Consider the following 14,310-nt stretch of genomic DNA (forward strand, 5'->3'; position numbering starts at 1 on the left):
CGCCGCTGGCAGGCTGTAGATCAGCTCGTTTACCTGCAGTTCCTGTGAACGCGCGCTCCTGTGTGCGCGCGTTCACAGGAAATCTTGCGTCTCGCGAGATGATGCGCCGGCGCGTCGAAGAGGAATGAATCAACCGCCTCCGGAACGCAATTCTGCGTTAGGCGGACCGGAGGCGGTTAATCCATATGCAAATGAGGGCTCGCAAGTGCCCAGGGGCGGTGTTTTGTGTGTAGGTGCCCAGGCTGCTCTGCCTTCTTTTTACATTACTCCTCCCCAGCTTCTTTCTTGGCCCGCCCTGCAAGTCCCTTGCGTCATCCACAGGAATAGCCGATATCCCGTGCGTGCGCAGTGCACCGCGGCCTCCAGTCCTCCTGTTTGCTTCTGGTCCACCCTCTAGTCACTGGTTTCATGCCTGTGCTGGCGCATGCACTGTATATCGGCCGGTCCTGTGGATTGATGTAAGGGACTTGCAGGGCGGGCCAAGGAAGAGGCTGGGGAGGAGTAACGTAAAAAGAAGGCAGAGCAGCCTGGGCACCTACACACAGAACGCCGCCCCTGGGCACTTGCGAGTGCTAATTTGCATATGGATTAAAGTGCGTTTTTCCTGCTGGTGAAACTCAGAAGAAAATTATAAAGGTACCATTTGAATCATGGATAGGTGTGCTAGAGAGCCATGTAAGTGGTGTACAATGTCATATTTTGGTGACAGACTCCCTTTAAATATAAAAACTATACTCTATACTATACTATACACTGTAAAACAAAACATGCAATGCAACAGCTCTCTGCAAACCAAATAAAGTACAAAAATGCATAATAATTGCTAGTGCTATACTTATAAATTAGAGATGCTTGGCAAATACATTTTGTACAAAATTATTTGAGCCCGTCTGCCGCACGTCAAGGCAATCTCTGTAAGACGGGTCCTAACACTAAATACTACCCTTTATGTGCCATGACGGCTACCATACAATTCAGGGAGTGTAGGTTCCACATGCATGCTGGGCCTGCTTATAATTTCTGTCATCTTTGGTGCCAAAATGGCCTCCATTATATCCAGCCATAGCAACGTGCCCCTGCGCATTGGGATGTGCTGACTGACCCCCTTTTTCTTTGCAGTTTATACTATACGGTGGTATAGGTCTAATCCAACCCAAAAGGTCTTGACATTTTTAGCAAAGAGTAAACTTTGTAAACACAACCCCTCAAAAAGGCAGATTTGTGGGGGGAGGGGGGGGGGGGGTTTCTCTCCAATTTAAACCTTCAACAGTTTTTTTTGCTATTTCAAGACATATGTCAATTAAATGGTGCATTATAAGATACTTGTCCCACAAAAAAAAGGCCTAGGACTACTTGATGTATGGCTCTTTGAAGGCCAAAAGGGAAAAACGAATCCGCAAGAACAAAAATTGACCCAGTCCTGAAGGGGTTAATCTGTTTCTATTCATTCCTATCTGTGCTGTTAAACAGAATTGAACACTGATGTTTCACTATGTAGTGAAAACTGCAATAAAACAAGGTATCACTTGGTGGCAGCAGTGAGAAAGGAAATGTCTTTTTGTAATCTGGACACCACAGAGCGGTAAAGGGTCAATGTGCGTTCAGAAAATTGGTATGTTATAGGCACATAGCAAAAATTCTCTAGAATGAGGGGAGAGAAGCGCTCACTTAGCACGCTCTCTCCTTGCTGCACAAGACGGGCCCATACACTTTGAATTGAGTCCATATCTTCTTGTCCAGCAGAGAGGAAAGAGTGCGCTAAGCGAGCGCTTCTCTCCCCTCGTTCTATAAGAAACCCTAAAACACAATATAATACTCACATTTTTTGGGTTGGGCTGTGTTCACTTGACATTTTTGTCCCACATTTAACAATTACGGTACTTTGGGGAAAAAAGAAAGCCAAAGCATAGTAGACAAAAAAAAAAAAACGGGTATGGTAAACAGATTTTTTTTTGGTTTCACAATAGAACCCTATCATGACCGATACCACGGTATGACATCCATTTAATGCAGGGATCCGCAACCTCCGACACTCCAGCTGTTCAGAAACTACAACTTCCAGAATGCTTCATTCATTTCTGTGGAAGTTAGAACAGCCGAGCATATTTGCATGCTGGGAGTTGTAGTTTTACAGCAGCGGAGTGCCGAAGGTTGCTGATCTCTGGCCTAACATATACATCGTGTATATGTTAAATGTGGGACAAAAACCTGATGTGAACACAGCATACCAAATATAGTAGCCGTAGTCACTGCAGCCCAGAACCAGGCACATTTTCCATATTTTTTGTACGTGTCTATTAGGCTACTTTCACACTGGCGTTTTGGCTTTCTGTTTGTGAGATGCGTTCAGGGCTCTCACAAGCGGTCCAAATCGGATCAGTTTTGCCCTAATGCATTCTGAATGGAAAAGGATCCGCTCAGAATGCATCAGTTTGCCTCCGTTCAGTCGCCATTCCGCTTTGGAGATGGACACCAAATTACTGCTTGCAGCGTTTTGGTGTCCGTCTGATGAAACTGAGCCAAACGGATCCGTCCTGACACAATGTAAGTCAATGGGGACGGATCTGTATTCACTGACACAATCTGGCACAATATAAAACGGATCCGTCCTCCATTGACTTTCAATGGTGTTCAAGACGGATCCGTCTTTGCTATGTTAAAGATAATACAAACGGATCCATTCTGAACGGATGCAGACGGTTGTATTATCTGAACGGATCTAGGTATAAACTAGAGTAGTGTGTAAATAAAAAATGATGATAATAAAATAGATGCTCACATAATTGAGATGAACAAAAGGCGATGCATAATAAATATAAGAAAAATTAGAGAGTAAAATATATATATATATATATATATATATATATATATATATATATATATAGATGAAAAAGTAGGACTGCACTCCTGAGTTGAAGTGAAATAGAGAAAACTTTTATTCACCCATAATGTGGCAAACTAGCGACGTTTCGGCTTGAGGAAGGCTCTTGAGAGCCGAAACGTCGCAAGTTTGCCACATTATGGGTGAATAAAAGTTTTATCTATTTCACTACAACTCAGGAGTGCAGTCCTACTTTTTCGTCTTCATATTATTGGGTATTGCTGTGACCCATTGCTGGACATTGCACCCGTCTGCTCCCGCTGGATTTTTTCTTCAATATATATAATATTTATCTCGATGGTAAAATTACTTGCGGTCCGAATATATCAATATAGGTAGACAATACTTAAATAAATAAACAAATGGATAAATAAATAGATGCATAATTAAAAAGCTTAAAGTTCAGAATATAAATAAATAAATTCGAAAAAAGTTTGAGGATAAAATTATAAATAAAGATTTTTAAATAAGAGATATCTGAGAAGGATTATTGATGGTGCTTTTATGTGAGCAAGTAGCCAAAGCCAAGATGAGTGCTAAGTAAGGAGAGATAAGCCAGAGAAAATGGTAGATCCGAAGAAATACAAGTCTTCTTTTATTACAACGTATAACTCCAATCATGAGGTCTTAACCCCTTAGGGACTCAGCCCTATTTCACCTTAAGGACCAGGCCATTTTTTGCAAATCTGACCAGTGTCACTTTAAGTGGTGATAACTTTAAAACGCTTTGACTTATCCGGGCCATTCTGAGATTGTTTTTTCATCACGTATTGTACTTCATGACACTGGTAAAATGAAGTAAAAAAAATAAATTTTTATTTATAAAAAAAATACCAAATTTACCAATTTTTAAAAAAAAATTGAAATTTTCAAGTTTCAATTTCTCTACTTCTATAATACACAGTAATACCTCCAAAAATAGTTATTACTAGAGTTGAGCGAACACCCGGATGTTCGGGTTCGAGAAGTTCGGCCGAACTTCCCGGAAATGTTCGGGTTCCGGATCCGAACCCGACCCGAACTTCGTCCCGAACCCGAACCCCATTGAAGTCAATGGGGACCCGAACTTTTGGGCACTAAAAAGGCTGTAAAACAGCCCAGGAAAGAGCTAGAGGGCTGCAAAAGGCAGCAACATGTAGGTAAATCCCCTGCAAACAAATGTGGATAGGGAAATGAATTAAAGTTAAAATTAAAAAAATAAAAATTAACCAATATCAATTAGACAGAGGTCCCATAGCAGAGAATCTGGCTTCACGTCAGCAGAGAATCAGTCTCTTCATGCCATAGCAGAGAATCTGGCTTCATGTCAGCGCAGAATCAGTCTTCATGTCATAGCAGAGAATCAGGCTTCACGTCACCCACCACTGGAACAGGCCACTGTCACATATTTAGGCCCCGGCACCCAGACAGAGGAGAGAGGTCCCGTAACAGAGAATCTGGCCTGATGTCAGCACAGAATCTGTCTTCATGTCATAGCAGAGAATCAGGCTTCACGTCACCCACCACTGGAACAGGCCACTGTCACATATTTAGGCCCCGGCGCCCAGACAGAGGAGAGAGGTCCCGTAACAGAGAATCTGGCCTTATGTCAGCACAGAATCTGTCTTCATGTCATAGCAGAGAATCAGGCTTCACGTCACCCACCACTGGAACAGGCCACTGTCACATATTTAGGCCCCGGCACCCAGACAGAGGAGAGAGGTCCCGTAACAGAGAATCTGGCCTTATGTCAGCGCAGAATCAGTCTTCATGTCATAGCAGAGAATCAGGCTTCACGTCACCCACCCACTGGAACAGGCCACTGTCACACATTTAGGCCCCGGCACCCAGGCAGAGGAGAGGTTCATTCAACTTTGGGTTGCCCCGCAATATAATGGTAAAATGAAAATAAAAATAGTATTGAATGAGGAAGTGCCCTGGAGTAGAATAATATATTGTTAAGGGGAGGTAGTTAATATCTAATCTGCACAAGGGATGGACAGGTCCTGTGGGATCCATGCCTGGTTCATTTTTATGAACGTCAGCTTGTCCACATTGGCTGTAGACAGGCGGCTGCGTTTGTCTGTAATGACGCCCCCTGCCGTGCTGAATACACGTTCAGACAAAACGCTGGCCGCCGGGCAGGCCAGCACCTCCAAGGCATAAAAGGCTAGCTCTGGCCAATGGACAATTTGGAGACCCAGAAGTTGAATGGGGCCGAACCATCAGTCAGTACGTGGAGGGGTGTGCACAGGTACTGTTCCACCATGTTAGTGAAATGTTGCCTCCTGCTAACACGTTCCGTATCAGGTGGTGGTGCAGTTAGCTGTGGCGTGGTGACAAAACATTTCCACATCTCTGCCATGCTAACCCTGCCCTCAGAGGAGCTGGCCGTGACACAGCTGCGTTGGCGACCTCTTGCTCCTCCTCTGCCTTCGCCTTGGGCTTCCACTGGTTCCCCTGTGACATTTGGGAATGCATTCAGTAGCGCGTCTACCAACGTGCGCTTGTACTCGCGCATCTTCCTATCACGCTCCAGTGTAGGAAGTAAGGTGGGCACATTGTCTTTGTACCGGGGATCCAGCAGGGTGGCAACCCAGTAGTCCGCACACGTTAAAATGTGGGCAACTCTGCTGTCGTTGCGCAGGCACTGCAGCATGTAGTCGCTCATGTGTGCCAGGCTGCCCAGAGGTAAGGACAAGCTGTCCTCTGTGGGAGGCATATCGTCATTGTCCTGTGTTTCCCCCCAGCCACGCACCAGTGATGGGCCCGAGCTGCTTTGGGTGCCACCCCGCTGTGAACATGCTTCATCCTCATCCTCCTCCTCATCCTCGTCCTCCTCGTCCTCCAGTAGTGGGCCCTGTCTGGCCACATTTGTACCTGGCCTCTGGTGTTGCAAAAAACCTCCCTCTGAGTCACTTCGAAGAGACTGGCCTGAAAGTGCTAAAAATGACCCCTCTTCCTCCTGGGCCACCTCCTCTTCCATCATCGCCCTAAGTGTTTTCTCAAGGAGACATAGAAGTGGTATTGTAACGCTGATAACGTTGTCATCGCCACTGGCCATGTTGGTGGAGTACTCGAAACAGCGCAACAGGGCACACAGGTCTCGCATGGAGGCCCAGTCATTGGTGGTGAAGTGGGTCTGATCCGCAGTGCGACTGACCCGTGCGTGCTGCAGCTGAAACTCCACTATGGCCTGCTGCTGCTCGCACAGTCTGTCCAGCATATGCAAGGTGGAGTTCCACCTGGTGGGCACGTCGCATATGAGGCGGTGAGTGGGAAGGCCGAAGTTACGCTGTAGTGCAGACAGGCGAGCAGCGGCAGGGTGTGAACGCCGTCAGCGCGAACAGACGGCCCGCACTTTATGCAGCAGCTCTGACATGTCGGGGTAGTTGCGAATGAACTTCTGCACCACCAAATTCAGCACATGCGCCAGGCAAGGGATGTGCGTCAAACCGGCTAGTCCCAGAGCTGCAACGAGATTTCGCCCATTATCGCACACCACCAGGCCGGGCTTGAGGCTCACCGGCAGCAACCACTCGTCGGTCTGTTGTTCTATACCCCGCCACAACTCCTGTGCGGTGTGGGGCCTTCTCTCTCTTGGAGAAGTAGTGCCGGCTGGGAACAACATACTGTGGGACAGCAAGCGACATGAGCTGTTTGAAGCTGTGTGTGTCCACCAGCCTAAATGACAGCATTTCATAGGCCAGTAGTTTAGAAATGCTGGCATTCAGGGCCAGGGATTGAGGGTGGCTAGGTGGGAATTTACGCTTTCTCTCAAATGTTTGTGAGATGGAGAGCTGAACGCTGCCGTGTGACATGGTTGAGATGCTTGGTGACGCAGGTGGTGGTGTTGGTGGTACATCCCATGTTTGCTGGGCGGCAGGTGCCAACGTTCCTCCAGAGGCGGAGGATGAGGCCGAGGCGGCAGCAGCAGAAGAGGCCGAGGCGGCGGCAGCAGCAGAGGAGGCAGCAGGGGGAGCCTGAGTGAGTTCCTTGTTTTTAAGGTGTTTACTCCACTGCAGTTCATGCTTTGCATGCAGGTGCCTGGTCATGCAGGTTATGCTAAGGTTCAGAACGTTAATGCCTCGCTTCAGGCTCTGATGGCACAGCGTGCAAACCACTCGGGTCTTGTCGTCAGCACATTGTTTGAAGAAGTGCCATGCCAGGGAACTCCTTGAAGCTGCCTTTGGGGTGCTCGGTCCCAGATGGCGGCGGTCAGTAGCAGGCGGAGTCTCTTGGCGGCGGGTGTTCTGATTTTGCCCCCTGCTCCCTCTTTTTCTACGCTGTTGGCTCGGTCTCACCACTGCCTCTTCCTCCGAACTGTGAAAGTCAGTGGCACGACCTTCATTCCATGTGGGGTCTAGGACCTCATCGTCCCCTGCATCGTCTTCCACCCAGTCTTGACCCCTGACCTCCTGTTCAGTCTGCACACTGCAGAAAGACGCAGCAGTTGGCACCTGTGTTTCGTCATCATCAGAGACGTGCTGAGGTGGTATTCCCATGTCCTCATCATCAGGAAAAATAAGTGGTTGTGCGTTAGTGCATTCTATCTCTTCCACCCCTGGGGAAGGGCTAGGTGGATGCCCTTGGGAAACCCTGGCAGCAGAGTCTTCAAACAGCATAAGAGACTGCTGCATAACTTGAGGCTCAGACAGTTTCCCTGATATGCATGGGGGTGATGTGACAGACCGATGGGCTTGGTTTTCATGCGCCATCTGTGCGCTTTCTGCAGAAGACTGGGTGGGAGATAATGTGAACGTGCTGGATCCACTGTCGGCCACCCAATTGACTAATGCCTGTACCTGCTCAGGCCTTACCATCCTTAGAACGGCATTGGGCCCCACCAAATATCGCTGTAAATTCTGCTGGCTACTGGGACCTGAGGTAGTTGGTTCACTAGGACGTGTGGCTGTGGCAGAACGGCCACGTCCTCTCCCAGCACCAGAGGGTCCACTAACACCACCACGACCATGTCCACGTCCGCGTCCCTTATTAGATGTTTTCCTCATTGTTCCCGTTCACCACAATTTTGAGAATGGCAAATTTGGGAATGCTTTTTCAACCCAGAACAAAAAGTGTGCTTTTACGGTCACTACAAATAACTTGACCAGCTAAAACAGTACAGATTTGGTTGAATAGAAATGTGAGGCCTGTTTTTTTTTTTTGCGCTGTGTGACAGGTATAGGTTTAATCACAGAATTAGACTTGTATCTGCACGGTAGCGTGTGTCTTAGGTTTTTCTGAATGACACTATCAGCACCTTCAATGTAAGATATTCTTTTTGGGATAGATTTCAAGTAGGCCTCATATAGCAGAAACTAGTTATTTTGAGAATGGCAAATTTGGGAATAGTTTTTCAACCCAGAACAAAAAGTGTGCTTTTACGGTCACTACAAATAACTTGACCAGCTAAAACAGTACAAATTTGGTTGAATAGAAATGTCAGGTCTATTTTTTAGGCGCTGGGTGACAGTCTCAACTTGCCCCTGATGTAATATATGGCCAAAAAATAACCACACTGTTGATGGTTAAATGCACTTCGGTGACACATGCTCAGCCTGCAGCTGATGTAGGATATAGCACAAAATAACCACACTATCGATGGTTAAATACACTTGGTGATAGCTCGTGCTGGCGCACCACAAGTCACAAAATGACCGCCGATCACCCCAGAAAAAAAGTGAAATAAAAATGCTCTGGGCAGCCTCAAAAAAGTGAGCAAGTCAATAATAGCACTTCAATGATCCACAGCTGCAGATCGATCACAGAATGAAGTCTTTTGGAGGAGTTAATCTGCCTAATCTCGCCCTAACGTCGCAGCTGCAACCTCTCCCTATACTGATCATAGCAGAGTGACGTGCGGCGCTACGTGACTCCAGCTTAAATAGAGGCTGGGTCACATGCTGCATTGGCCAATCACAGCCATGCAGTGGCGTAGGGATCGCCATAGCAACCATAGCAGTGGCTATGGGGCCCTACGCCACTGGGGGCCCGTCCAGACCGCATTCATTTTATTTATTTATTTTTTAATTAACACACACAGGCAGCCAGGCCGGGGCGCGGGCAGTCCGCGGCTCGGGCCTGGCTGGGGGGAAGCCAAGGAGTAGTCAGGTCAGGACTGGAGCAGGCGGGCCCGGGGCGCACTGCCGCATGAGCAGAATATGAGGTAGGCGGTGGAGGGGGCCGGAACGGGGGCGTACCTGTGGGTTGGCCACTCTGTGTGAGGTCTGCTGTAGTGTGAAGGACCTGCGAGGATGTCACAGTCATATGATCAATTACAATAGGGGCGGAGTTTAGTGTGGAGGGGATACTAAAGAGTGAGTGAGTGGAGGACCTGTGGTGATGTCACCCGGAGGCGGAGCCAGGCACCAGCGCAGGAAGGAAAGATTTCCTCCTAGTAACTAGAGGGAGGAGGCGGACTCAGGCGGTGGAGGGGGCCGGGATGGGGGTGTACCTGTTGTGGAGCCGGAGGCCTGGAGGGACTAGGGAGGGATTGGTCCCACCGGCCGCACTGGCGCCAGTCAGATTCGCGCTCTCTGACTGAGATTGAGTGAGAGAGCGGAACCTCAGTCTCGCACTGCTACTGCTGCCAGCCTGTGTCTGCGCTGTACTGGACCGGTCCTCTGCTCGGTGCTCCTGCCTCCTCCTCAACTGGTCTCCAGTCCTGCCACTCCAGTCTGTGCCTGCTGTGACTCTAAATAAAAGTAAGAAGTCAAAGTGAATTTAAGAAAGTGAGAAAGTGAGAACTTATGATTTCTGAGATACTTAATCTAAATTCTGAAGTTAAAAAGAGCTGCCTGCAGAGTGGGGCCCCCAAGAGAAGCAAGGGGCGCCCTCCTTATCATTGCAGGTCTGCAGGCAGCTCTTTTTAACTTCAGAATTCAGATCATCAGACTCTCACTAATTACAAATTTACAGCACACACCCCTGTAGTGTCCACCATCAGACAGGGGAGGGAAGAAACCCCAGAACTAGAGTGTGCCCCCCAACTTGGGGGGCACACTGACACTCTAGTTCTGGGGTTTCTTTTCTTCCCTCCCCTGTCTGATGGTGGACACTACAGGGGTGTGTGCTGTCTGATGATCTGAAGTTAAAAAGAGATGCCAGCAGTAATAAGGAGGGCGCCCCTTCTTTTGGGGGGCACTCTAGTTCTGGGGTTTCTATCAACCCCCCCCCCCCCCCCTTATATGACAGACTAAGGGTACTTTTACACTTGCGGCAGGATGGATCCGGCAGGCTGTTCAGCCTGTCGGATCCGTCCTGCCGCTATTTCGCTGGACCGCTGCTCTGTCCTCATTGACTATAATGGGGATGGGGGCAGAGCTCCGGCGCAGCACGGCACTGCGCGGTGAGAGGTCACCGGACGAAAAAGTCGGACTTGCAGTAGCTTTCGGCCGCCAGACTTTCACCGCACACTGCCGCGCTGCACCAGAGCTCTGTCCCCGTTCCCATTATAATCAATGGGGATGGAGTGGCGGCAAGGCGAAATAGCGGCAGGACGGATCCAACAGGCTGAACAGCCTGTCGGATCCGTCCTGCCGCAAGTGTGAAACTACTTGCAAGTGTAAAACTGGTGTGAGATCTAGGATGGGTGTTTGGGTGGGAGCTCTGGAAGGGGTGGTGGGAGGCCCGATAGATATGATGGGGCTAGGGGGGGGGCCATAATTTTTTTTTGCTATGGGGCCCATGCATTTCTCGCTACGCCCCTGCAGCCGTGCCAATAGTAGGCAAGGCTGTGATGGCCTCTTGGGGCAAGTAGTATGACGCTTGTTGATTGGCTGCTTTTGCAGCCTTTCAAAAAGCGCCAAGAAAGCGCCGAACACCGAACCCGAACACAGACTTTTACGAAAATGTTCGGGTTCGGGTCCGTGTCACGGACACCCCAAAATTCAGTACGAACCCGAACTATACAGTTCGGGTTCGCTCATCCCTAGTTATTACTTTACATTCCCCATATGTCTACTTCATGTTTGGATCATTTTGGGAATATTTTATTTTTTGGGGGTGTTACAAGGCTTAGAAGTTTTCAAGCAAATCTTGAAATTTTTCTGGAATTTTCAGAAACCCAATTTTTAGGGACCAGTTCAGGTCTGAAGTCACTTTGCGAGGCTTACATAATAGAAACCACCCAAAAATGACCCCATTCTATAAACTACACCCCTCGAGGTATTCAAAACTGATTTTACAAACTTTGTTAACCCTTTAGGTGTTCCACAAGAATTAATGGAAAATAGAGATACAATTTCAAAATTTCACTTTTTTGGCAGATTTTCCATTTTTATTTTTCTCCAGTTACAAAGCAAGGGTTAACCGCTAAACCAAACTCAATATTTATGGCCATGATTCTGTAGTTTACAGAAACACCCCATATGCGGTCGTAAACCGCTGTACGGGCACACGGCAGGGCGCAGAAGGAAAGAAATGCCATACGGTTTTTGGAAGGCAGATTTTGCTGGACTGTTTTTTTTGACACCATGTCCCATTTGAAGCCCCCCTGATGCACCCCTAGTGTAGAAACTCCAAAAAAGTGGCCCCATTTTAGAAACTACGGGGTAGGGTGGCAGTATTGTTGGTACTAGTTTAGGGTACATATGATTTTTGGTTGCTCTATATTACACTTTTTGTGAGGCAAGATAACAAGAAATAGCTGTTTTGGCACGGTTTTTATTTTTTGTTATTTACAACATTCATCTGACAGGTTAGATCATGTGATATTTTTATAGACCAGGGTGTCACGGATGCGGCGATACCTAATATGTATACTTTTTTTTTTATTTATGTAAGTTTTACACAATAATATCATTTTTGAAAAAAAAAAAAATCATGTTTTAGGTAGGGTCTCATTTTTTGCGGGATGAAATGACTGTTTGATTATTTTGGGGTACATATGACTTTTTGATCGCTTGCTATTATACTTTTTGTGATGTAAGGTGACAAAAAATGGTTTATTCAGCACAGTTTTTATTTTCTATCTTTTACGGTGTTCATCTGAGGGGTTAGGTCATGTGATATTTTTATAGAGCCGGTCGATACGAACGCGGTGATACCAAATATATATACTTTTTTTTTATTTATGTAAGTTTTACATAACAACTTTTTTAAAACAAAAAAAAAGGATGTTTTAGGGTCTCCATATTCTGAGCCATAGTTTTTATATTTTTTAAGCGATTGTCTCAGGTAGGGACTCATTTTTTGCGAGATGAGGTGACTGTTAGATTGGTACTATTTTGGTGGGCAAACACCTTTTTTATCGCTTGCTGTTGTACTTTTTGTGATGTAAGGTGACAATAAATGGTTTATTTAGCACAGTTTTTATTTTTTATTTTTTACGGTGTTCATCTGAGGGGTTAGGTCATGTGATATGTTTATAGAGCCGGTCGATACGGACGCGGCGATACCTAATATGTATACTTTTTTTTTTTTTTTTCAATTTTTTTTTTACTTTATTTGGGGAAAATGACGTTTTTGTTTATTTTTACTTGAAACTTTAAATTTTTGGGGGGGAAAACTTTATTTTTTCAACTTTTTTTTTCACTTTATTTTTTATCCCACTTTGGGACTTGAACTTTTGGAGGTCTGATCCTTTACAATGCATTCCAATACTTCTGTATTCGAATGCATTGGCTGTATGAGTAATACGGTGTGTATTACTCACACAGCTTCCGGCCTGTGAGATCCAGGGGGCTGGATCTCACAGGCTCGTCACCGGAAGGCAGCGCGATGCCTTCCTTAGACATCGCGCTGCCTTCCATGCCATCGGGTCCCCCCTACAGCCTCATGGGGACCCGATGGCACTGCCCGCCGCCGCAACCGCAGGTAAAAGCCGCAAATGACCTGCAGTTTGCGGCGATCGTCGATACAGGGGGGTCACATGAACCCCCCCCCGGCGTTGTGACAGGATGAAATCATTCAGCAGGCATCCTGTTCCTATTAACCCCCGCCGCGCCGCAATGTACTTTTAAAGTTAGGACGTACCGTTACATCCTGAGTCCTTAAAGGGAACCTGTCATGTGGATATTTGATTATAATCTAACTAATTATATACAATCATTAACTACTAAAAAGTACCTTAAATGTATTCACTTACTGGTGTGACAGATGGTTATCTCATAATATACACACAAAGATGCCGCATTCTAATGAGCTGATTTGAGTCCAGTGTGATGTCATTGAGTCCAGCGTATATTTAATTCAGAGCTATAGCCACTCCCCTGCCCACCTGCTGCTGATTCCTACGGAAACAAACTGTCATTCAGCAGCAGGTGGGCGGGGAGAGTCAGGAGCTCATGAATATTCATGACTCATCATTATCAGCTGGAGCTTTTCAATACAAGATGTTGGCAGATTGACTGGGTCAATTAAAGAAAGTGACCCAGCATTGTGCTAAGAGAATCAATCACTTTATTTATGTTGCCCTTAGTTAGGACACCATAAAACTGGTGACAGGTTCCCTTTAAGGACTCGGCAAACATGGTGTACCAGTACGTCCTACGTCCTTTAGCGAGTGATCCTTTTCTTAGGCTGGGTTCAGACCTTAGCGTACGGGATGGAGTGCTCTGTATGCGCGATTGTACGCGCGTTTACAGACGCGGCTCCGGAACAAGCGAACGCCCAATGTAAGTTTTACATAACAACTTTTTTAAAACAAAAAAAAAGGATGTTTTAGGGTCTCCATATTCTGAGCCATAGTTTTTATATTTTTTAAGCGATTGTCTCAGGTAGGGACTCATTTTTTGCGAGATGAGGTGACTGTTAGATTGGTACTATTTTGGTGGGCAAACACCTTTTTTATCGCTTGCTGTTGTACTTTTTGTGATGTAAGGTGACAATAAATGGTTTATTTAGCACAGTTTTTATTTTTTATTTTTTACGGTGTTCATCTGAGGGGTTAGGTCATGTGATATGTTTATAGAGCCGGTCGATACGGACGCGGCGATACCTAATATGTATACTTTTTTTTTTTTTTTTCAATTTTTTTTTTACTTTATTTGGGGAAAATGACGTTTTTGTTTATTTTTACTTGAAACTTTAAATTTTTGGGGGGGAAAACTTTATTTTTTCAACTTTTTTTTTCACTTTATTTTTTATCCCACTTTGGGACTTGAACTTTTGGAGGTCTGATCCTTTACAATGCATTCCAATACTTCTGTATTCGAATGCATTGGCTGTATGAGTAATACGGTGTGTATTACTCACACAGCTTCCGGCCTGTGAGATCCAGGGGGCTGGATCTCACAGGCTCGTCACCGGAAGGCAGCGCGATGCCTTCCTTAGACATCGCGCTGCCTTCCATGCCATCGGGTCCCCCCTACAGCCTCATGGGGACCCGATGGCACTGCCCGCCGCCGCAACCGCAGGTAAAAGCCGCAAATGACCTGCAGTTTGCGGCGATCGTCGATACAGGGGGGTCACATGAACCCCCCCCCGGCGTTGTGACAGGATGAAAT

Source organism: Bufo bufo, chromosome 2 (genome assembly GCF_905171765.1).
Source record: "Bufo bufo chromosome 2, aBufBuf1.1, whole genome shotgun sequence".
NCBI lineage: Eukaryota > Metazoa > Chordata > Amphibia > Anura > Bufonidae > Bufo > Bufo bufo.